Below are 23,723 nucleotides of genomic sequence, written 5' to 3' on the forward strand. Positions count from 1 at the left end.
TTATGCGGACAAGAACTACTTTCCAAGTGATAAGTTCTGTCATTATAATTATGCTGGTGACAATTTCTTGAGGTCAAACCACACACATACATTCTGCGTCAGAGAGATTATTAACTGCAGAGCGTCTCAGGAAGAAAAACTTGTCATACTAAAAGGAAACTGAACGATCCTTAAAGCTCGGTGTCTTTGCATTATTTTTATTTTTTATTTACTTTTGGCTTTATGCGGTAGAATTTCACTATGTGGAAACTGGACTTGAATTCATGACCTTTATACCTCAAAGATACTGGGACCATATGAGTGTGTCACCATATCCACTATACGATGGTGAAGGAATTTAAAGAAGAGGGACTGCCTCAAAGACCACTTGTGTCTCTTACAGCATGCAATTCTGCTTTCAATTTTATCATCATTTCAAAAAAGGCAGGTCAGTATAGTCTTTTCTTATACTTGGGCCCAGAGTCCATCAGGACTGAGGTCTGAAGGGAGGTGGTAACCTCTTGAAGCTTCTATTATCAATCAAATCAGTGTCAGAAAGGAATGGAGGATTTGGGAGTGAGCTAGGGTTACTGTCCCTAATGGCAGGGCAGCATAAATTTAGTTTTGATTTTAATAGGACATCTCAAATTCAGAAGCAGAGCTGCACTATTTTACAGAAATGAGGAATCAGTGCATTAAAAGTACCTTCTGTGAGGTGATAAAAACATTATCCCAAATTAGCTCTTTGTTTTGAAATTAAGAACATTTCCTAGTACTTAATGCTTATCATCCTAAACATTTTTTCTCCACATGTTACTTGAACACGGATAAATATATTTAGATATTTTAAGCCCCCAAGATCTCAGTTTTGTAAACATTGAAAAGGATACACATTCCAAATTTCCTTTGCTTAGTCTGTTTCAGAAGCTGAAGTGCCTGGGAAAAGACAGGACAATAGGATCTGCAGTTTTCCTGCAGTGAGCATCGCACTTCCATCGTACTTACTCACATCGTTCTTATTTTGCACAGTGGAGCTCAGAATGCCTCACTTTGCACTGAGAGTGCGCACTCTTACAGCTTTCAGCTTTCTGCAGTTAAACCATGACGAAGTGCGCACTTACAGGAAGAAATGAACGGAGTAGGTGCAAAAGAATTCACCAAAATCCAAACCATATTAAGCACTAAGTGCACTTCCATCTACATTTTTGTAGAAGAAATTTCAAATTTGCTCTGCTGAAGAACTCACATAGATGCTTTCTTGGCTTAAATTAGATGCCTTAAAGGACATTTAATAATCTTAGCAAAAACTAATAATAATGCAAAGAATCACCATCATCATAAATCACTTATACAGATATGGATGTGTTTAACACATACATTTTCTCTCTATATAAGTAATTATGTAAAATATAAATAAATGTACATTTGTATGTAAATAAACATATACAAAAATTCTGTAAAATCTACTACTAAAGGGTCTTAAAACTTAATGAGCCTAAAACCTTTAGTTGCCGTTTAGATCTGCTGCAGAAAGTGACTTATGTATATAGCAAAAGACAAATATGCCTTTGCTTAACATGGATTTTGATATTTAAATTTAGTATAATTTTGTATTACAATAAGCATTGAAGAAAGTTTCATGTGAAACTTTCTTGTACCCAGAATAAAAGAAGAAAATAAGAAAAACAAATAAAACAGACTCTATAGCGAAAATTATGGGTGTTTCTGCTGCTTTGTTTGCTTTTACAAAAGAAACCTCCACAATTTCTCTACTAATAAACAGGTAAAATCAAAAAGACAAAACTAAAATCAGCTAACTCCATGTCCAAAATACAATTTTAAATCACTTAGATCAAATTTTTTGATTGAAAGGAAACAGTGCTATGTTTGACATAGTAGACCTTTCTTTACCAAAGAAAGAAATACAGTTTACAACTAAAAATTATCAAAAATATGATTTTACAGTTTTAAATGCTTCTAAATAAACTTATCTAAAGTACACAGCATTCTTGTGAGACAGGAGATTCCAGGTTAAAGATTAAGAGATTAAGAGTTCAGAATGAACTATATTTAAAGCTATAACTCTGAACAAAACTATGAATGTGATCTAAAATTCATCTTAAGAAAAGCAGAGCATAGTCCATTAAAAATCATAAATAATAGCTCTGTGATTCATAATTATTTCTACATCAAACTAAGATGTTGAGTCACAATAATGATCAGATGTATTCTAAGTGGTTGTTTCCCTCTGAGAAAAGATTATCACATGGTGGTGGTTTGACACTGTCCAACTTTGATTTGTGACTTAATTCTCATTCATTTGTCTCTGAAGATAATTTGGAGGAGTGGGGAAGCAGCTCAGTTATCTCAGTTGATAGAATGCTTGCCTAGCATGCATGAAGCCCTGGGGTCAATTTCCAGCACTGCACAGTCCTGGCTTGGTGATGCCTACTTGTAATTCCAGCACTCAGGAGGTGAAGGTGAAAGGATCAGAAATGCAAGGCCATCCGTGGCTATATAATGAGTTCCCAAGGCCAGGAGTGGAATGTATAAGACCCTGTCTCCAAAGAAAGAATGGGATTGTCTTTATTGATTTTGAAGTGTTACAAATAACCATGAGTAATAGAAAAGGGTTAGGGTTATTTGAATATTGGTTTAATTAGCAACTAGAAATGCTGTTTGATTAGTTTTCTTGTGTTTTATTAGCTTTTGTAGAATCATTTACACCATAATGCCAGCTTCATAGCTTCATGAGTCACTGAGGTAGAATCAGAGTTCGTTGCTTGATATGTATGGATTTATTTGGATCCCGAAAAACAGACCTTATAGCAGTTTACCATTTTGGGGTTCCACATCCATATAATTTGAGGCCAGCACTAAATTGTGATCCTTCTTTATATTCACTAGTGACCCAGTTGTGCCATTATAGTTGAGATGGATCAAAGAGAAAGAAGGAAAGAAAAAGCATTTTCCAGTGAATAAAAGGGCTATAAAAAACTATCCTGCTGTTATATGCATATCTTACTAGGCATGCATAACGAGTGACCACGATGTGTTTCCACTTTTATTTCCTTAGAATCTCTTCAGTTATCTTCGCTGTATAGTCAATCAATTCAAGTTTGCACTTTTCTAAAAAAACAAACAAAACCAAAGAGCAACAAGCAGTAGAGTCCTGCTGCAGTGGCTCAGCGGTTAAGAGCAGTTTTTGCTCTTGCTGAGCCAGAGTGGGTTCCCAGCACCAACGTGGCAGCTCACAACTTTCATCAGCTCCAGGCCCAGGGGATTCAAAGCCCTCATCTAACATTTGTGGCTACCACCCATGCACAAACTGCATATATAAACATGCAAGCAAAACACTCACAGAAGATGATGAAGTAAATAAATCTTTTAAACAATGCAACTTAAATATTAATTGTGAATTTAGGGAGAATAAAATAAAAGAATTCGGGAATGTTGTGAAGCCTTATCAGTCAATATCTTAATATTAAAATTATTTTAAACTTTAATCTTATATATCTAATTAGCATATAGCTATATATCCATTTACCACATACATTATATATAATTATATAGTTTATAAAACTATAATTACAACAGTTTCCCCCTGGAGTGAGAATCTCAGCAATTATTTCTAATGCCATCCATTCTATAGTTTTAAATGATGATTTTTGAAACATAAATTAAACTATTATGTGAAGTAGCAAAATTGATAATATAAACTATTTAAAATATATCTTTCAATGACTATAAAATAACATATTTAGAGGTTTCATTGTTTAAAATTCCATTTTATCATTCATCTGTTTTTGTAACCTTTAAGTTAGTATCTACTTAATTTAAAATCAGAATCTATCAAGTGATAGGTATACTGAAATGATTTTATTTTCCTTTCTGGTTAATCTCAAATTCTTACCTCTCAAATGCTAGCTGTCAAAATAATGCAACTTTTTTTTCTGTCCATAAAATACCCTGACTTTCTGTTGGGAATATATTTTAAAGGGAAGATCTAATATACTTTAGGGGCACAACTGTTTCACTAGTAGTATGTGTAAAAAATTACATTTGAGAGAATACATTCTTAAAGACTTTCTCAATATGTTCAAGTTGAACATTGAGAACCTATATAAGTTATTTAGTATTTTATGTAATCCTTGGGCAATCCCTTTCTTCTCAGACCATTAACTTTACATTCTTGCATATCAGTAAAGACTGAACTATTTTTTTTAACTAAGAAATACAATCATCAATTCTCCATTAAAGATTCTGGCCTTCTGCCACACATGTGGCTCAGTTGATACTCTGACATATGCAAAGAGAGTGCTTCAGGGGAAAATAAGGTTCACATAGGAAAAAATCCAGGTACATTTGTCAATCAGTCACTCCTGTGTTACCTCCAAGGTGGCTTAATTTTCTTATTCCTGTTAACACAAAAGCCAACACTTAAGAAGTCTAAGGCTTTCTTATAGTCTTACAAGAGTTATGTATTAATATTTCTGCCATTTTTTAATTTTAAGTTAAATATGTAAGCAAGAAACAAACCGCTGCAATATTATTTTTTTCTTTGTTTGTGGTGCCAGGGATTGAACCCAAGACCTCATCCATACCAAGCAGGCACACTACTAACTGAACTTCCCCCTGCTTCTCCTCCCTGCATCATCTAGCTGGCTTTTAAGTAGTCTAGGCTTTGCATAGTTAGAATTTAAATAAAAGCTTAAATAACATAGCCTTGGTCTGAAGAACACATTATGGGACTTCAGTTCAATAAACTCTAATAACAAGGACCAGATATAATTGCTTAACATCCCTTTCAACACTCTGAGTATCTTTTTAGTACATTGTTATTGAATAGACTTCTAACACACATATTAGGGAAATGTACTGTATTCTACTATATTAGCTGAGTATTTTGTAAACATTCAAAGAATTCTATCACAGCTATTCTCTTATAGTAATATTTTAGAATTGTGTTAGATGAATGAAGACGTCTTTAATCATCCACAACATAATCCTTCTCTCTCTCTCTCTCTCTGTCTCTCTCTCTCTCTTTCTCCTTCCCCCACTCCTTCTCTTCCAGAAACTAAAGTTCTTACTCAATATTATATACCTCCACAAAGTCAAGCTGCCTGTCCTAGTTTCTAATATGGGATGGAGAGAAACACCAGAGTACAATATGGGGCAACAATTACAATTACCAAATTAAGTATAAATTAAATCAAAAGATACATTTACATCTTGGAAAAATCAACTCAATTCATATTATCACAATGTCAAAGATAATCAGTTTTAAACAGTACTCTATGGATAACAATGAGCATCAGGTAAATTCTAGGTGAATGAACTCCAAATAAAGCAAACTATGGGGTTATTTACTTCCCAAATGGAGGTCTTTTCCTGGTTAGGTAAGTCACATTTTTATCATTATTATCATAGTTTATAGTAAGTTCTGATTGTAATCTACAAAGAGAATAAAATATCTGTATCGGTGTTGCACAGAATCTGGCTTTAATTGTCAAGAGGCGGTGATTCTTTAGTTACTAACAAATTCTTTAATAACAAAATAGCTGATAGAAAAATAAGGCTTTTTAGGTGAGAAAAAAAGTGGTGCACTTTGTCTTTGTCCTGTTCGGTGTTGTCTTGGTTTCTGTTCTGAAAGATCCTGTGTATGCTAACGGGAAGAAGAAAAGGCAAATCTGCTTCTAGGAAAGACTTTGTTTTCATTGTATCTGTGACATGTAAGTGTCTGCTGGTGAATTGCAAGCCCAGCAATGGTTTACAACAACAGTCACCCCGTACAATTTAATATTTGCTATTAGCTGCACATAGTAAGTTCCCTGAATGCAGCTGTGGCTTTGCATTCTTTTGAATCCCCCCACTGAGCTTGTAGCAGCTTGCCTCTGAGAAGTCTCATAGGCATGAATGCGTTAAGGGCAAAGTCTGATCATTATTCCATGGTAACCCTGGAAGTTTAAAGAATGCCAGGTATATATTAGGTACTTAATAAATGTTGGTGGATATGAATTCACGCCTCGAACAGCACATGCAGGACAGTTACTTACTGATGTATTCTGAAAGACTTTCTAATTCTTGAATACACAAGTTGTTTTGTCTCAGCATGGTAGTGGGTTGCTAAAACCGTAAAAGTTGGAGAGGCCAAGAGTGGTTGCATTAAGGCAGATAAACTTCATTAGCATTATATCGGCTATATTCTAATTATATTCCCTGTGACTTTACTATTGTAGTAAAAATCTGCATGTAAAAGTGTATTCTTGTGTGGTTTTAAAAGATGTAGACAACTTTGCACATACTTTTTTTCCTATAGACGGAAAGTGTGTAGCCCTGGCTTTCTTGGCAGTCACTATATAGACCAGTCTGGACCCAAATCCCCAGAGATCTGCCTGTCTCTATTCTACTTATGTTGGGATTAAAGGCAAAGCACCACCATCCATGCCTTATACACTGATATTCTTTCAAATAGGAACAGCATCTGTTATTTGTAATATATTTACTATGGTTACTGAAATAGAAATGGTAGAAGAGGGATCTTGTTCTGGTTAGATCTCCAAGGATGAGTTTTATAGACCGGGGGAAGGACTTGGGAGGTGTAAGAAGGCCTCTGCACTACCCTCATAGTATTACTCTAATCTGTACTTACATTTCCGTTTGGACAATTTTCTTGTTTCTTCCTTCTCTTTAACTGAGAGTTCTACCTTAAAACACACAGGGGTGTTTAACTATATTCATTCCGTGACAGAAGCTCCATTAAAAAAATAAAGTATGGAATGCTGCAACTGAATTGTTCTGGAGCACTTTCCCTTCTCACTTGTTACCTGATCATCCAGGAGAGAAGATCCAACAGGTAGAATGTAAGGCAGGGTGGGATTTGCAATACTTGTGTCTACCCGAGTGTTTTCCCTGATAGATTATGGAAAAATATCTATTGGCAGTTCACTCTATTAACAGAAGTCTCTTAGGGCTTCTTAATTTCAGAAACAAGATGTAAGAAATCCAGTAAAGAGAGTTTTGTTATTCGTTTTTAAAAACATTGACACAGGAAATCAACATAACACCTGAAAGACACAAATGAGATCCTAGTGATTGCAACCACCTATTTGACCCTGTAGGCAGGCTTTGTCCACCAGGGCATCCAAATGGTCCTGCTTCGAAGTTCTCCTTAATCAGAGAGACAGAGGGGGACAGTGGAAGCAGGAGGCACTGCTTTCTCGCTCTCTTCTTCCTTTCTTCCTACACAGACTGAAGTGCTGTTATGAGACAACACACTGCTGAGTTAATGTAACTTAAAAATTTACAGCAGGTTGTATGCCTGGAGGCACATTATGGGACCACCTGTAGGCATCTAATTCCACAGAAATTAATAAATAATTGTGAAGCATTCCTCAGGGTGTAGAGGAGAGTGGGTAAAGAATTGCGTTGCTCATTCCCTCCTATGTGAATTCTGCTGGGGAGAAGGATTAGGGAACTGTACTCTTTCCAACAAATGAGTAATCCTTCTGCCCACAAAGGAGTCTGCTAAATGCTACGCCAGACACCTGGGTGCCAGATCTACCCAGCCATTGTGTGTGTGTGTGTGTGTGTGTGTGTGTGTGTGTGTGTGTGTGTGTGTGTGTGTGTGTGTGTGTGTGTGGTGTGTGTGTGTGTGTGTGGTGTGTGTGGTGTGTGTGTGTGTGTGTGTGCAGTTCTTATAATCCACCTGGAAAAATTACCACAGAGCAACTGCTTAATATAGCACATTGATCCATTTAGGAACCTTTTTGTTTGTTTGTTTGTTTTATGTTTTTTACATTAGAGTGCTATTTTGCTTGTCTCTCTCCATCTTGTTTATCTCCATGAAGATGTCTTCACATATTTTAATGAAGGTAGAGTGACAGTGAGGATAATGAGAATATGTTAAATAGGATTCTAAGCATTTGGGTTGTGAATGTGTTTGTGTGTGCACGTTTTCATGCGTGCAAGTATCCACGCATGTGGAGGCTGGGTATCAACTGTCAGTGTCCTTCCTCAGCTATCATTTACCTTGTTTTTTGACAGACAGTGTCTTTTGCTGGCCTGGAACTCACTAAGTGGACAAGGTTAATGCTCAAGAGGCCCACAGAGACCTGCCTATTTCTGCCTCCCCATAACTGGGATTATAAAATTGCTCTACTTCTAAGAGCCCTCCCTGTCACTGCCCCTCAAGATGAAGCAAACACTTCACTGACTGAGCTACCTCCCCAACCCTCAAGCATTTATTTGTGGGGGAAGGAGATTTATGCATAAATTTTTAGCACTGTTAAGCAACCTTGTGCTTTTGTAGACCGAAAGGTGAAATTAACCTACAAAGTAAATGTATTTCTTACCATGCTTTCCTTTTCTCAAGGGGGGAATGTTCTGTGACTAGTCAGAGGTTACATATGATTTGTTGCCATGAAGCTGGTGAAATTTCACACAGAGAGAGAGAGAGAGAGAGAGAGAGAGAGAGAGAGAGAGAGGATGGGGCAGAAAAAGAGAGAGAGATAACGTACAATTCAAAAACTTCTCTAATTATTATTGTTCACTTAGGTACAATTGTATCTAATCGATTTTTTCTTAATGGGATTTTTATTTTAGTCTTTAAATTTTTTTGAGATTATAAGATAGTGTCATCTCTCCCTTTCCTACTTCCAAACCCTACCCATAATATTGCATATAAACTTTATGAATGTACTTTCAATCCTAGAAACAACCTAAAGGCTGCTTGAATTTTAAATGTGAACAGCCTTCTCCACAGTGATCCCATGGCATTGAATTAAGAATACGACACATAAATTATCACTTAAGTACAGAAGATTGGATTCTCGGTGGTATTAAAGTTGACATTTCCTTTTTATTTGTACTGCATGAAGGGTTAATAAGGTTTGTATAACCTTAGTCTTTGATGGCTTTTCGGCAGGCAAGTTCAGGATTGCTGCCAAAACAGATTTTAACCCTTTTAATCAGACTGTTAATAGCCATGGTGCACACAGCCCAGAGGATCCTGGACATAAAGCAATGTAGCTCTGGACCCAGTTTGACCTGATATCCAGTGAAGGGAACGTTCCTAGAGATGCTTGCCATTTTGGTTGCTATGGTGAGTTTCATATTTTGTGGAAACCACTGCTAGATGTCTTAAAATAGACCTTTGCCAAGAAAAACATTGGTCCAGTGGCATATGCTGGCAGAGCATGACAAGGTTGCTCAAATTCCCTTCCTTTGTTTTTCCCTCTCCCCCATGGGGCAACTGCTCTAGGCACCAGCCCACTAGTCTGGCAGGCTGAGAATCCAGGAACTTGCTGCTAATTACAATGTTGACAATTCCCAACCTGTTTACTGGCGCCAGCAATCAAACTGTATCCTCTCAAGTGAACCAAAAAGCACTCGCTGGCTTTAGCTTCCCGAGGTTCCAAGCTGGCTGTATTAATTACTGTTAACTTAAAACTGTATGCTGCTCAGAGGCACCTTAATTAGCTGGTTTGAGGATTGAAGGCTATCCTCTCCACATTTTCAAGTATTCCAGGTCTGAGCAAATTTATGTGAAATCCTAAAACATCTTTCTGAGGGCAGAAAGCTTATTGTCTTAGGTGTCCTTTGTCTCAGCCAACATGGCCAGTGTTTTACCTGAAATCCAGCATCAATATATAGATGGGAAGAAAATAATAACCTTTACTTCGTTCTTCCTTCCTTCTTTTTCTCTTTCCCTTTACATTTCCAATTGTTTTATTTTGCCTACTTGAGAAATCAAGAATTTAATGGGTATACTTATTTAGAGGTATCATTTATACTTAACAAAAAACAATAGTTTTTTCCTGTAAATGATATGGTGAAAAGGAACATTCTTGTCTTGACAAACAAAATACTTATTCCATATATTTTCCTAGTTAATATCCAGTTGTGATAGACTATCAGATCAAACACAACAGTCTTTCCTATGTAATAACATACGTTTTTGTTTTTGTAAGTATGGTGACCACACAGTGATGACTCACCCTTAGATCCACCAAAATGATAAACACTTACAGGTAATCTGCATATGCCTGCCTGTGGCAGAACCCCATACAACTGTCACATATAGCACAGCAGAAGTAAGCAAGAGCTTTGTAAAACTGAGAATTTTATTTTGACTCTGAGCTATTCCAAGAACCAATCTGTCTTCCTTTATTCAGCAAGAAAGCTTTGAATACCTACAAAACATGACATAAGGAGAGTAATTATCATTTTATATTGTAGATTAAAATGTGGATTAAGTTAGGTGAGTGGCTCATGCCTATAGCCTCAGCATGTAAAAGATGAGGCAGGAGAATCTTGAATCCGAGGCCAATCTGAGCCTAATCAACAAAACCCCATCTTAGCAAACACACACACACACACACACACACACACACACACACTCATTCACATACAGAGACACATGCTTTTACTTATAATTTTTGAATACAAACATTACAGGATCAGTGTCTATAATCTTATTTTAAATTCTCTCACTGTGGGAAATATTTATCAGCCTAATACTTTCACCAGCATTTTCGTTCCAAAGCTAATTAAATTGACTTAATTGTGGTTAGATATTCTTGATTTAGTAAAACATTTGCAACTAGTGTAAGAGATCAAATCATTCCATTAAAAGAACTTAGGTTTGTATGTCCATTCTATTAATTTGGCCTATAACATTTTCCCAGATTTTGAAAACCCCTAAGTGTAAGCACATTACAGAAATGTCAAATATTTGGTGCATTCACATCTGTGTAGATGATCTGTGAACTTAAAATGTTTATGCTGTATGAAAATGGCTAGAAATAGTGACTAATATGAAAACAGTAGGAACCAGTAATATACACTAACAAGGGCAATGTGGGAAGAAATACTCTAAATTGAAGCTTTGTGATGTTAGAAGCATGGGCATCACAGAGGACCTGCACACAAGCTTAGTATATTACCTAGGCTGCCATGAAGATTTCTTTTTAGGTACTGTGGCATGAGGGCTTCATAAGTAAAACTGGAAATTGTACTACATTCAGGAGAACTTATTCATAGCAACTAAATTATGATGTTGTTCAATACATATCTAAAACTCATAAAATCTTGAATTTTTGTAGCTAATAGACTAGGAAAAAGTCATAGCTGAAGAAAAATAGGTAACCAAGGACACATTCGGGCACATTCTATCTCTGGAAATGAAGGTTGTACCATAGAAAGACAAGTGTCAACCTCTATTTTTACTAAAGTTAATTAGAAAATAGTCTGTGTTCCTAACCCTGAAGTAATTGCATTGAATAGACAAACTTAAACCCTTAAAATTTAAATACCTGCACATCGCATCAAGGAATATTGCTGATACAGACTTACAAATTTGTCTAGTGTGCCTGGTATCAAAAGTGTGATTCAAATATACTGTATATGTTTTCCAACAGAAAAAAAAATGAGATAAAAGGACTTTGTCTAAATGCAAAGCCCGCTCAACCATATCTGTCTTTTCAAAGTGATGATACTTACTTTGATTTGAGAAACATCATGTTATCCTGCCAGAAAGGATTTTATACATGCAAGCTAGGCCTGGTGTATGAAGAGACTATTCATATTTTTCTTTATATGAATTTCTATGCACCATAATGTGAATTTTGGCTAAAATTTAAAAAAAGTAAGAACATCATAGAAATATCATTAAAACTCAAATGATGAAGAAATTCTTCTACACCAATAAGTGACATACAGTTAATATTAACAACTGCCCATCACATCTGGAAAAGAAATGCTGAACTAGCATAAAGACAAACAGCTTTTCTAAAGTTTCCTGGAATTGATGCTGTCTTCGAGGTGTATGGTGCCAGTTATTAGACCTTTCAATGAAAGAACCTGCAGTAATTCATTATTGTCTTGCTAAATGTGTCACTCCAAACTGAAGACTCTTCTATGCAGTCTACATCCCTTAATATTGTTACCATCATCTGTGTCCCTCAACTCTTGTCAAAGTCAATTGTTAGCCACAAGGATTTCCATATCCAAATGTGAAGCTGTCTTCAGAGTGTAACATTGGACAGTACTTTCAGTAAATACAGCATCCAAAGATAGCAAAATTCAGTTTGTGGTAAGTAGTTTTCTTACTTTTGTTTCTGTGGCCATCTGTCCATCACACAGTTCCACAGCTGGCCTTTGGATGACTATATCCAGCAAAAAGGACGATTCTAATATAAGCAGAAATAAATAACTTTAAAACCTCCTGTTTCTGTTCCCAGGAAGCTAACTGAAGTCAGTTGCTACTGAAAGCTTCATGCAATTTTTTTGTTAAGTGTATCCTCAAAGGTTTAAAGGGACAATATCTATAATGTCATTGACCTACATATGAATAGTTCATAAATGATCTGAATAAAACAATAGCTGGCAAACCATATCACCTTTATGTTTAGAGAATGGGTATATTCTTTAAGATTACCAATTAGCTTATAGTTATTATGCTCGGAACACTCAGGAAAGTTACAGCTTTCAAAAGAAATGATAATTTAGTCTGCTTTCCTAATAAGTGATGGAAAACATTTTAACTATGGTACAGACCCTGAGCAATGAAAATGTGCCTATAATAGTAATTATTACACTACGTGAAGTATGTCTCTATTGATTAACAGTTAAAATTCATGAATTTTACAAGTGGCTACAGGTTTAATTCGAAATAAAACACAGTAGGTGATGTGCATGAGAAACAGTTTCCCACTAGACTAGATTAAAGGGTTATTTAGAATTTATCAACTAATACAAGCTTGAATAAACTGTTCTTATAGATTTTCAGTTGCTTGAGGGTTATATATGACAGAGAAAAATGAGTATTTTTGCTTGCACTATTAGTAAGCAAATTTGAGGATTAGAGTTTATGTTAAAATTACATAAAATGTAAATACTTTCCATGCCACAGCTATTTTTTTCAGTAATTACTTTCAAATGGGCACCAGTTAAGGGAAGCATATGAACCTTATATCAATATGTCATAAAAATATTAACTGCTTTCACTGAATTAATTTATATTTTGAGTGTCTGCTATGTGCCAGAGAGTGTATTAGTTACTACAAAAGTTTGCTGTATAGTATTAGAATTGAAATTTCTAGACAAATATTGATCCTGGTAAAGGAATAATGGGATATAACATAGTATTCACTTTGCAAAATATCATAAACTTAATAGCATATACTCATAGAGTATAAACATCTTAAAAGCCAAGTGGTTGCTCTCTCTATATCTACACACACACACACACACACACACACACACACACACACACACACACACAGTGACTTTGAACATTTGTTCTCATTACGTAGAAGTACCACTGAGATTGTTACTGTTTAGGGAGCTTTTTTATCTTATCATATGAACACACATATAAGTGAACTTCCATGATAATATATCTGATGTTTTTCTGACATTCTTTTCTCACAAAAACAAATAACAACTACAGGGTAAAAACATTTTGCAAATTTTCCACCCTCTTCATGTTTGAAGAATTTAAGTAAAAATCTTGAGGATCCAGTTTTGGCCTGATGTTGTAATACATCTCTGAATAGCTCTGAAACACCTCAGTTGTAGCATTCGTTTACATGTTGTCTATATGTGAAGGGAAGAGTAAGATTCAGACAAAAGTTTTAAAAGGCTGGTTTTAGCTTTCTTCAAAGGAAGCCAAAATCTTTTATAGACAGTAGAACCTTGAAAGAATCTAAACACAGACCTTAGTGATGAGGCCAATAAGGACCAACAAGCCATATGACCAGATCCCTGCTCATTGTAGAGCCTGAGTTCAGAGGCAGATTTTCTAGTTTTTATTTCAAAATTCTTAAATTAACTAATTAGTAACTCAGTTAATCTGTGACTTGCTGGAGCTAGCACTTACATTGACCATACATACTCAACAGAAGTAAAAGACATCATTAGTTCTCATTAATATGTAGAATAAAATTATAAGAACAAAATTTAAGAAATTATTTTTCTAATTGCATAAAACTGTGAAAAAGTAATCTTTTCGAAGAATTTTTAGCATCTATACTTCATTATACTACTACTACTACTACTTTCAAATGCTGTAACTGTTGCCTTCATCATATACTTTGTCAACTTTGTGAAATGTTCAGTGATGTAAACTGCACATGAATTAAGAATGTGGTATTAGTAAACAGATTATGATTCTGTCCTTTAGTTTGAATTTTAAGTGAATGAAATTTGGGACTAATTTTAAGCCATCATAACAAATGTTACCAGTCTTCTTGTTTTACATTCTTAGAATTGAATATTAAATTAATAGAAAGTAGAATTTTAGATTTGGAAAAATTTTGATTCCAGCTATCTTAATATATGTATATATTTTAAGATACTGTGGGCTATTACGGTCTCTTGAAAGGATATTTGCATAAACACTTATACAGATATTGTTATACTTTTATATGCTATGAAGATCAGATTCTCTTACTTTGCTTACATCATAATTAGTACATAATACACTTCATATTAACCATATTCAACTAGTCACAAATTTGACACCCAGACAACAACACAAATATCACAGTGTGTTTCCTCTATTGTTAATCTGTATTCAACAATGAACTAATTAATGGATTCAAAACATATTTCATGGAAATGGAAATTTTTCCAATGTTTCTTTTTATCTTATACTTTGTGTATTAATTGCCACTCTTTGTCAGTTGAAAGGTTTATTTTACACATTCATACAAAATGTTATGAAGAGTGAAATTCAAGGCTTCTAAGTATCAATTTAATACACAGATGCCATGAGAAATTCCTCAAATATTTATTCCTCAAATATTTTCGCACATACACACACACACACAAACTCTACTATAAAATGAATTACTTAAAACGTATGTATCATTTATACTTATAATTGCATAAATACTACAACTAATAAAGTCTTCACATATTCTGAGGTCATTAGTAATTTTTAGTGGAAATTATTTCAAAGCAAATTTACTTTGTAGGATGTTTAGCTATCTAGCATCTGAGAGAAAGAAGATGATGAATAATGGTGGTCCTCACTGTCTGTTACCTCTTCTATGGTTCTGTCTTTCCCCCACAAAGTACGAAATATTTGTTCTACATAAAGTACAAAAATATTTCCCACCCTTCCTATAACATTCACAATCATTTCTATTGAAAATTTGCCATCACTAAAATGAAATATAATGAGAGAAGTTATAACGCAATTGGTGGAATTTTCCACCCTTCTTATACTTCTTCCTCTGCTTTTCTTTGCCCAGACTGTCATTAGGAGCCCTCTTTCGGTTCTACATTCACACTGGTGTGATACCAAGAATTATGTCATTCTTTCTAGGGTTAACAATGACTTCAGAAAATATCTTGGTCCTGGAATATGCCTAGGTCTTGAGAAGTATATCTTGTGAAAGTCACTAGTTCGATACTTTTTTCTTCTTGGTGTATTCACATAGGACTAATCATAAACTCCTAGTCCTCAATTCAAGTTCCCTGACGTCCTGTATAACCAGCAACATTAGAACACAATTAAAAGGCACAGAGAAGGAAATAAACAAGTTATTTTTAAAAATCCAGTTTCCATCAGACTCCTTACCTGAGATTTAGTAGCAAATATTTCTTATACCCATTTGTGAATATTATGTATTGCAGTGTAAATTGAGTGTTTGCAAATTTAATACACACTTGGATGGTATGTTCCAAAACTATGATCAATAAACCATAAATGGAGGCTATAAATTTTGGGGTATTTAAACAGTCTTCTTTAAAGAAAAAAATAATGATCAAAAGCAAAGTTTACAAGCTTTCTTCCACCCCTCCCTTCATTATACCAAAAGTGATTTTATCCATCAGAACCTAAGTGTACCTACATTCACTTAAGATAATACAAGTTCTCTTCATTTCTTAAGGCAAAACAAATACCATAAAGATGATGCATAGTCTTCTTTCACATGGACCTTAATGGAAAAATGATTATGACTGCTTAGTATCTCTGGGTCCTAACATGAAAACCACCAACAAGCACTTTGCACTTCTTTATTGTTGGCTAGGAATACTGACAATGTACAAGCAGTAATTGGGTAGTTGTGGTGTAATTTTTTAAAATTGTGTTTTCTGTTAATAAAAAACAATGGGCTGTCTTGTCACAAAAAAATCTATCACAGTCATGTCAAATTAATAAAGTTTGGCTTTGGTTTGCCTCTTATTATTAAATACTCAGACTAGGGAAATGTTCCCCTAAAAATAATTTAAAACAGGAACTGTTTTCAGACTGACACCTAATGGAAACTTTTAAAAGTAAATACTTCCTCAGAAAAAAGAAAGAAAGTAACTGGATAAAAATTGAAACCACTCAATCAGAAGAAAATCAAACAGTTTGTCATTGGATGGGCAGAGGCCTCGTTTTCCTTCCCATTATCCCACTTTAAAACTTATTATTCATTTATGAAGCAATTTCAATCATGAGCTCAAGCTCCAGTGCCAAAGACCTGAATGAAATAGCTTATTTTCCAAAGAGATCTTGCTTATTCCCACAACAAATGATAGGATATGACATCTTCTGTCTCTCCTTCCAATACCAGGCCCTTTCAATACCTTCCACACTTGGATAGTCAACCAGCAATTAGAACAACTTTTCAGACATAACCTAGAAGCTAGCCTACACCACTCTCTCTACTTTTCTAATTTTCAGGGAAACAACAGCACAAATAGGCATACTGAGTATTGTTAGATACATACTAAACACAGTATTTTAAAACCCTTAACCACCAACTGGAGAAAGAAGGTAATTTTGGGAGAATAAAAGAAAGAACCTTGTTTACACATTTTTCTTGGTAGTGACAGAATGCTGAGGGCAACGACGGCCTCTGTTTGCTTCATCTTATTCTGAAAACCGGCTCATTACCAGGAATCTGAACAGGAGACCCCACCCGTTTACACACTTATCGACATTGCTAAGTCTAGATAGCCTGGGACTCATCCTGGGACCAGACACGTAGGATAGGAAAAGGGAAAGGGAGAGAAGGGACGTGGATAACCCTTCATTACAGATCTATTGCTGGAAATAAGAGGGGGGAGGGGGACCTTAAATAGGAAAGGCTGTTTCTTCAAGACACCTCTCTTGCAATGTCCCTGGGATTCAGCTTGCTCTTGTGGGCAAGGACCCAGTAGAGAGAATGCAAGTCTTGCACCGAGAATGGTATCTGTTCCAGAGGGAGAAGGTGACTGAATGCAGCTGAGCTTAGAGTGGGTCCAGGAATGCCACAAGGGAGAGCTGCTTTCATTTCTCCAGCAGCTTCGACTTCTCAGGAATTCAGTCTTCTTCGCAGTCAGTCCCTCAAACAAAATCAACCCGTGACACACAGGGAGGAAAAAGTGGTCTTAAGTCTAGCCGTGCCTGGTCACCAGGTTCATTCTTGTCCCCAGCATTTCTCCGCCCACCTTTGAAAAGCCACCACCCGAGGAACCCCTGCAGCATCCCAAGAGAAATAAAAGAGAGCTGCATAGCTCAGGAGTCCTATGCCAGTTAGGGCTGAGCTCCGGAGCCTCTGCCAGTGCCTTCCACCACCGTGGACCCTATTTCAGGCTCCAAAGAACATCTTAAACTCCTGCGCTCCAGGAGTTCCCCGGGCTTGCTGGAAGGTCGCGCCTGCTATTGCTTGCTCTTCGCTAGGAGGGGATGCATCCACATTGCTTTATGGTCCATTAACATTAGAAACAGACAAAAACTGCAAGAGTGGAGGATTTTCTCTTCCTCCTATTCCTCTGCGGCAGACCTGAGACTGGGAACATGCCTTGATTTTGTTGATGTTTGAGACTCATCCCAAAGGCCGAGGGAGGGAAGGCAGCGCTGCAAAAGTGTCCCAAAGAAACTGGACATCTGAACAGTCACTGCCTGCCCCAGGAAGGTTCCAGCTCCGTGCTACAATGCAACCAATCCGATTACCAGCCTGCATCTCCACCTTTCCACGGAGAATTCGAAAAGAAAATAGGGGTTCCTGAGAGACCCACAACACTTGTAATCTGAAAGTTCCACGAGGACCCAGCCCCCTGTCTCCCGCCCCTCCCCAAACTGGGTTGCTACGTCTTCCTGCCTAGCGTTTCGGCCGGCTGCGGGTGGGGCTACGACTCCGCCCCAGATCAGGAATTCGCAAAGTCACGAGCTTGGACAAGCTTGCCGGGGCACCTTCGCCCACGGACACGCCCTTTCTGCCAATACATGCCCCAAGCGACCCTCTCCCCTGCTCTAGCTCAGCGTTCCGAGGCGCTGCTGAACCAGTTCAGGCCTTCCAATCCTTTGCAACTTTAGAGAGTCTTTCAGATCCGCGCCTAGTCCCCCTGCCTTCTAGTCACAATCACATCCCAAAGAGAGAGAGAGAGAGAGAAAGAGAGAGAGAGAGAGAGAGAGAGAGAGAGAGAGAGAGAGAGAGAGAGAGAGAGAGAGAGAGAGAGAGAGAGAGAGAGAGAGAGAGAGAGAGAGAGAGAGAGAGAGAGAGAAAGAGAGAGGACGCGAATGGCCCCACAGTCCACAGGCCGGGTTTCAGAGACCCTCTTCCTTTCTCCGCCCCTCTCCTCCCCTCTCCTCCGCCTGGCCCCCTCGCCCCCTCCCCCGGCGCGCACCCATTTTTTCCTTCTAAAAAGCAGTCTGGGTCACCAGAGGTGCTGGGAAGACCCAGAACGAAACCACCCGAGGAAAAGAAAACATAGAAGTGCTACCTTGGCAACCGGGAGCTTTTAGTGGCCAGCTGGTGGGCTGGCAGGGGCGGCTGCTGCCCGCCTGCCGCTGGTACTCTCCTCGACTACGCGTATTCTTAAGCAATAACAACGTAATCCGTATTATCCACCCAAGAATACCCGTCACCGAAGAGAGTCAGAGGGCCAAGCTGCCGCTGCCTCTGCCGCTGCTACCGCTGTCGCTGCTGCTGCTGCCGCCACCACCAGAAAGAACTCTTGCTGCCGATCCCGCCCCTGGCTGGGGCTGGGCTGAGCTTGACCGGGACCATAAATCCATAACTCGATTTCCCTAAAGAAGGCTCCAAAGCTGTGCTCTGCTTCCTGCCCAGATCCTCCAAATGGCTGTTCTATTTCCAATTCTGAAAGACAAATCACAGAATCATCCACTTAACACACAAGAGACAAGTGCTTTCTTTCTACGGAGCAGGGACTAGGTGCCAAGGCTCTTTGGGGAGTGATAAGTAATGCTCAGTTTACCTGGTGATCACCCAGCGCTCTCCTTGGTACTTGCTCTGCTTCATGCCCACTCTGGTCACGGCCAGCCCACTCTAGGCGCTTTGATTGAGTGTCACAGCAGCCAGCGAACCCTGTAGAAGACATGCATAGTTAAGCACACAAATATTACAAATGTATTTGCCTGGACGGCTTTAGGAAGAAGTGGGACTCAGATCAAGATCAGGTCAAACATGGGTGGAATTTTCAACAGTGTGTGTTTTGGAAATGCATGGTCTCATGATCACAGAAAATAAACACTCATTCAATTTAATAAAATACTTATATATCTGCAAAAATAGGCATCTCCTCTTTGAAGGCCTTCGAGCTACATACAACATAATGGCTTTTAAAGGGAGGGAAACAGCTTCGAGGCACAAAATAATTAAACCCGTTTTCCATACTATCTGAACTCACTAAGTTGACAAGCTAGTAGAGCTTCTAGGGTGTAAGCATCATTTAGGATTGCCAGGGTGTTTAATTTCTCAGCCCACGTTTCAGGACTCACTATCAATACATCACTGTGCAGTGTTGAGAACACCTCTACAGCAAGCCCTTTGAAGCTCTGTCCTCATGCAAATCATTTTAAGAAGGAACTCAATAAAAACTCATTCTCAAAGTGACTAATTTTGACATTCAGGAAAAAATCCCCTATGCTTTGATGATCTACATGGCTTTAACTTGGACAGCTTTGTCTTAAGACTCTGCAGTGGATATTCCCACAAATGGGGGTTTATTGTTCACTAAATAAAATAGACCAGTGGAATGCCACCACCCAAGACATCCCAAAGCTCCATTAGAAAGTTCTCAATTTGTTTCTTGCTTTACTTTCTAATGCATGAAAGTACATCTATGTGAGTGTAGAGGAGGGATATAGAAAGATAGCAACAGACATGATATCTCAAATTATGTAAGTGCAAATAGCTCTTCATCAAGGAGTAATTATGTAACAGTCTCTCCCACCACCACAACTCATATCTGACTGACCTGTTTGTAATTTAAGGCACTTAGATTATGCATGCTCTCATTATTATTTTTGATATAATATTTCTCCAGGCATTCCAACTCATCATTTTCCTGGCACATTACTTACAGTAGAAAAACCAACATGATTTCTGGATTTTATGATTTAATGTCTGTCTGAAACAACTCAAAAGAAAAATAGTGCTTCCCACTGACTAGCCTATTTTGCAGTATCTCTTTAGGCAACTCATGATTACACCATTTACCACAAAACTCAAACCAGCAAAACAATTAATAAATTCCATTTTCTGCCATTATCCATCATAGACATAAAATGGAGCTTTTCTCTGGTATTACAACCAGAAAAACATTAAAAAAGCTGACAGGTTCCCTTTAGCCCGAACTCCTAGAAACAAAAGCCCTTAGGGAAAGTAATGCAATAGTCTATGAGCAAAGTGTGCATTTCCTCCTGAACTCTTTTATTTAAAATCTCAACTATCCCTAAAAGGAAATCAAGACACATTGTACAAATAGGATTTGATTTACTAAATGGAATGTTTTTCAATTCAGAAGAATGGTTGAGGCATGGACACATACACACACCCCACATGCACACATTTTCCTCATTCTGTAGAATTACGGCATAAATGCCCACACAGCTTTTCAGTGCTTTCCAAGTACTTTCCCTTAGTTTATCATAATTCCGGGAAAATCTCTCTTTCTCTCTCTGTCTCTCTGTGTATCTCTCTCGGTTTCTCTCTCTCTCTCTCTCTCTCTCTCTCTCTCTCTCTCTCTCTCTCTCTCTCTCTCTGTGTCTCTCTCTCACACACGCACACACACATATACACACGGACACCAGACACACGGACACACACGGAGACCCACAGACTCGCATGCTTTAAAAAAAAGGAAAAGAAAACCTAGAACAACGCAGTCGATAGATTTTCTTCCTAGCCAAGCACCAGAGTCAGCCCTTTCCCTACATACCAAACGCTCCACACTTCAGCACCTGGACCAGTGGACAGCTCAGTCCAAGCCGACAGCCCACAGCACTTCCAACAGAACTGACGCTCCAAGCTCTAACCATAGCTCTGGTGCTTCAGCGGGGCAGCCTGACTTACGAGAACACCATTTCCTACGAGACCACTGCCGCTGGGTGCATATTCAATTCAAACCTCCTTAAGCTGTCGGATTTCCCCCACCCATCTACCCTCCCCACCCCCCTCCACCCTCCACACAAAAACGGAAAAGGGAAAAAGCCCAATACTACCAGGGCATTTGTTGATCAACTTACACTTTCCTTTTGAATATTTAGGTACCGCTATCGGAGCAATAGCAGCGGAGGCTTAGGTCCGCATTAAGTACCTTTGTTCGTCGACTCCTGCAAGCCATGTTTATTAGAATCTACAAATCTCTCTCGCCCCTATAACTGGAGGTGTGTTTTTCGGGCAAGGGGCAGGGGTGCTTTTGGCACCTTTTGATCTCTTAAGGCCACTGCGACTATCGCAGTGTTTCCTTCTACTTCCCCACCCTGTCCCCCATTCGCTAGCACCCATCCCAGTTAAACGCTTGGTAATTAAAAACCAAATATACATAAAGCAAGCTACAAAACAATCGGTTTAGGAAATAAGGCAATTCAGCTAAGACAGAAATATTCTCTCTCTCCCCTCTCTCTCTCTCTCTCTCTCTCTCTCTCTCTCTCTCTCTCTCTCTCTCTCTCTCTCCTCCCTCCTCCTCTCTCCCTCCTCCCTCCTTCTCTCTCTCCTTCTCTCTCAAGTAGAAAGGGGGAAAACACGAAGGAGAGGGAAAAATCGGGAGGAGGGTGGTAGTGGACTCCTACAATCAATGCCAAAACACTATACACATCGTCACTGAATAACACTCTCGATCTCAAACAAAAAGAAACCCATTTACCGATGTAAACATAGTCGCCCTCTCCCACACATCCTACATCCTTTGCATTTGCTGAGATTTGTCTGCGGTATCGCAGGTACAGCAAAGTAACTGTCACAAATCCGTCTAGAATGAAGTGCTTACCCTCTAAATCCAGGTTGCCAGCGGAACTCCAACTGTGTGCAGAAGCCAGGAGTCATCCGATGGGCGGTGAGGCAGGCTTGGGTAGTGGGAGCCTCTGCTCTCTGAACGCCGGGTTACAGTGTTAACAAGCCCTGGGAAGAGACCTCGTCGCCTCGCGCTGGCTGTGCCCCAGTGCCTTCGCGTGGTGGTGGCTTGCTCATGCTTCCGAGGAGTCCCAGGCGAGAGCCTTCAGCTGATGCGAGCTTCCAGAAAGGCGTGGGGAAGGGGGGAAAATCATCTAATGCAATCAAATCGATCTGATCTACACCATCTGTCGCCTGCCACTATACACAAACGTTAAAATAGGAAAACGGAAAACACTGACAGCCCGAGAGGGTTGGTCTGCAAAGAGTTCATTTTTAGCAAAGCATAATTGGGTATGGTCGGCATACAGTTACAAAAGCCGCTGTTAACCATCCTGTAGTGGACCCCGAACATGCTAATGGTGGATTAATTGAGGAAGATCTGACGTGTGAGCTTCATAGTCTCTTATTCATGACTTCCCAATGGGAAAGGACCAATGCCTTGTGGGACTATGGTAACATACAGTCAAAAAGCTGCTAAGAAAATGGCTGTGTGTTCACAGCACCTCTCTCTGATAACAAACATATGTCGACTAAAACGGTGTAGTAGAATGGGAGGGGGTTGCAAAATAAAATTTTCTTTCCCTATGTAAGCAACCTCTATATTCTTTCATTAAAGAAAAGCAAATATATATATGTATATATATATCACATCTTTAGCATAGTGGGGAGAAAGGGATGTTTTAAAATGCTTAAAAAAATCAAGATCCAACTCTGTCATATAAAAGAAAAGGAACACTCTTGCATAGCAGCTGCTTAAAAATATCTACTATTTTTTCCTTAGTGTAATCAAAGTACATGCATAGCATGTGCTGCATATAGAAACAACCTAGTAAATACCACTAGTATTGACTCAAGGTTGCTCAGTGCCAGGTACCCTTTTTGACTTATTGAAATCAGGATGCCTTTAAGGTAAACATTTTGTATAATTTAAAATTGATTTAATAAGGAGATGGGGAGGGATTTTTTAAATTAAATTCTATAGTCACCCTCCCACCCAAATATCTTTTGGTGTGTCTCTGATCTATACTAAACATTTAATGGGAGAGATAAGGGAATGGGGAGAAAGGTTGAGATATCAGGGAAGGAAAAAGAGTGTATACTACCAATAACCAATAAATTCTATTCTATTTGTAATAGAAAAAATAGGGCAATGGAAGATATCATGCCCTGTCAATTGTGATATATAAACACATACCAGTGTTCAAAAATTAATGTTTTACATATGGAGAGAAAACATATTTCCAACAGCGGATGACATAACCTCATCTATTTGCAGTTTTCAGATATTTTAAAAGGACTATCATAAGAGAATTTATTTTATGTGCATGTAGCATTCTTTTTTTAATCTATTCTAAATACTCTGCATTTCTTTGATTTTCGCATCCATTTGAACATAGATAA

At 38.1% G+C, this 23,723-nt stretch overlaps 1 long non-coding RNA gene across 1 annotated transcript; it reads right to left on the reverse strand.

Moving 5' to 3' along the window:
• Positions 1-7,646: 7,646 nt before the first annotated feature.
• LOC121142346 lies at positions 7,647-19,360 on the reverse strand. The gene is made up of 4 exons (XR_005879338.1): positions 19,183-19,360; positions 18,688-19,064; positions 12,091-12,170; positions 7,647-10,172 (listed from the first exon to the last, which is right to left on the reverse strand). It is a non-coding gene; the product is annotated as an uncharacterized LOC121142346 (long non-coding RNA).
• Between the last annotated feature and the right edge of the window lie 4,363 nt (positions 19,361-23,723).

This window comes from Mesocricetus auratus, unplaced genomic scaffold (assembly GCF_017639785.1).
Source record: "Mesocricetus auratus isolate SY011 unplaced genomic scaffold, BCM_Maur_2.0 Super-Scaffold_100009, whole genome shotgun sequence".
Lineage (NCBI taxonomy): Eukaryota > Metazoa > Chordata > Mammalia > Rodentia > Cricetidae > Mesocricetus > Mesocricetus auratus.